Source organism: Juglans regia, chromosome 10, assembly GCF_001411555.2.
Source record: "Juglans regia cultivar Chandler chromosome 10, Walnut 2.0, whole genome shotgun sequence".
In the NCBI taxonomy this organism is placed as follows: domain Eukaryota; kingdom Viridiplantae; phylum Streptophyta; class Magnoliopsida; order Fagales; family Juglandaceae; genus Juglans; species Juglans regia.
Genome location: NC_049910.1, coordinates 23,899,913 through 23,902,632, shown reverse-complemented (window position 1 = coordinate 23,902,632; position 2,720 = coordinate 23,899,913). Strand labels below are relative to the sequence as shown.

Below are 2,720 nucleotides of genomic sequence, written 5' to 3'. Positions count from 1 at the left end.
CTAACAATTGATCTCAAACACTGATTTGAAAATGCGTAAAACATTAACTTAATTAAAAGCACTTAGAGGAATTAAGGTAGAATATTTTTTTTAAACTAACTTTAGTTTATAAAATAATATTCTTCATCATTAATAAAATGATGAAGTCTCACTTAACATATTAAAGAGAATAAAACCATTTAATTAATAAAAGCTTTCAATATAATTTAAATCTCATAATATCTTAAATAATTGAAATCATTTTAATAATAATATTAACTTAATAATATTAACATGATTTCTGACAATTATATATTTTTGGAGCTCTTCAAGAATATTATGATTGTCGTATTTAAGATCAAATATTAATTCAATAACACTGAAAATACTCCTTATAAATATTTCCAGCATATTTAAAACACTGGTCGTGCCCTAGAAGTCACAAGATATCTTTCGAAACACGCCATCATGGTTCGACATGCATGACGAGTCTCGCAGTCACTAGATAGAAGGGGCAGACAATTTACAAAATCTCTGCCCTCGGGATTTGCTTATGTCATAAAGACGAAGCATACGTAAGAAAGAAGAAGCGTACGTAAGAAGGAATGAGCAGGGTATCACACGTGGCTAGTATTGCAATCCTCTCATGTTTTACTTCAAAATGTTACAGAGGATTTCTTCCTAACAAGGAGAGGCACAATAATGGATAGAAGTGAAGTAGAAGCAGATGAGAATCTTACGCCACTACCTTCCTCATCTTCAGTTGTTGCAGTAGCTGTTGACGGAAAAAGAATTTCTGAGTAAGGTCCAGAGATTATTATCATGAGTGAGGTCCAGAAATCCACTAGTTATGTCGAGTAAAATTGTCTCATATAATTTCTGGCACCTTGAAGATTATTAGCATGAGTGAGGTCTAGAGATATCCATTTGAACCTTTGGATACTTGAGGAAAAAGAAAGAGAAATTGTTAACGTGCTTATGAGAGATTTGATGGATTTTTTCTCCTTCTACTCTACTTTTTCAAGATGCAAACTGACTCATCCAATGTTTAACTTTCTCCAGGGCAAAACTCTAGACAGATTACATTTTCCATTTTGTTATTGTAAGTTACAGAAAAGTATAAATCCAGGCTTAACTTGCTATGCTTTGGTTTCAGGTAGAAGTAGATGTTATAATGATTGAATCTGATGATGTGGCAAAGGCAATAACAGGGGAGGTTGCTAAGCAAGGTATCAACAAGCTTTTTATAGGATCTTCATCTTGTGGCTTGTTTACAAGGTATTTACTTGGTGTTGTTTACATCCTCTCAAGTATCAGATTTTCATTTTATAAGAATAGGTTGGAAATATCCCTCTAATTTCTTGTTTGTATATTTTGAAGCTCATTATTCATCTGCATCATGATTGCTCTTGTTAACAAGATGTTTTTTAATATTTATAGGAAACTTAAAGGTGTATCTTCGAGAATCGCAGTATCTTATACTTTTGGTCTTGATGCTTTTAGGATGCCAATGATGACCCAACTCTTTTGAGGTGTTGTGGAGCCAATTCCTTGCCTTGCAAGGAGAACCTAGTTGGTGAAGCTACATTTGAAATGATTATTCAATGGATTTAACTTAGGCTCTACCTAAATGGAATTTTAAAAGATTTAGGGAACTTTTGTTCATTTGAAATTTTGTTAATTCTGCTTTAAGCGAGCTTGTTTTTGGCTTTATTTTCTCTCTTCAGTTATGATGAAATGCTTTATGATTTGGTGTTCGATGGATGGCCAATGATGTTACTTACAATCCAACTTGTATTTGGTATGCAGATTCACCAACTTACTTGGTGAATCTGCATTTCCAATGACGTAAAATACAGAAACTGAGGTTCCTGATTTATATCTTCTATGTTGCCTTTGTCAGCTTTGAATGTAGAATTGCTTTTGCGGTAACTATACGTGTATTGCTTCATAGTTCTCTGCTAACTCTACTTTCAGCTCGAGTTTTAACTATACTCTAGCCCCCTATAATGCCTACGATTGTTTCTTTGTATATTCCTTATTGAAAAATCAATTGTATTTATAACCAAAAGCAATGAAAGATGAAAATCAAAACCAAGATGTTAGTGTTGTAACTTGTAGATGCTACTTTTGCATTTGGTGACTGTTTTTATTCAGATATCGTCTCAGATGTGAAAGATGTTAATGAAAAGAAGCATGGTTGAATATAATTTGGCATGTTACAACTTTAATTTATTGATGTGAATAGTATAGATATAATGATAATGATATTCTACAGTGCATGTTTGAAAAGGAACTATCCTCTCTTTACCAGAGAAAGAGAAGAAAGCAAAAGGAGAAGAAAGGAAAAAGAAAAGTAGCACAATTAGATACTTAGCCAATTAATAGTCCTCATTTGTGCCCCTCCATGGGATTCTCATGGATAAAACGATCAACACAAAAAAATTGCCAACTCCAAAAATATTGCAGTGGTTTCCTCATGGCTCATGCTTTAATCAAGCTTGATTGTTACAATTTCAGCTAGAAATTTGAAACTAACATCCACTTTCAATGGAACTAGCTAGTTATTGCAGATGAAAATTGTATAGTTGTTAGGAATGAAAAATAAAAACAATAACTTCTACATTTGTGCAATCAATTTGGAAATGCATGACAACCTGCTCACATAACAACCATAAATATAATTAGCCATCCACAATCACATAACAGTGCAACCCCCCTAATTTCCTGATGTCAAGAAT

General features: G+C 32.9%; 1 non-coding gene across 1 annotated transcript; it reads left to right on the top strand.

Annotated features, from left to right (window-relative positions):
- The first annotated feature begins 1,485 nt into the window (after nt 1-1,485).
- LOC118349820 lies at nt 1,486-1,600 on the top strand. The gene has a single exon (XR_004802733.1). It is a non-coding gene; the product is annotated as a small nucleolar RNA Z278 (small nucleolar RNA).
- The last annotated feature ends 1,120 nt before the right edge of the window (nt 1,601-2,720 follow it).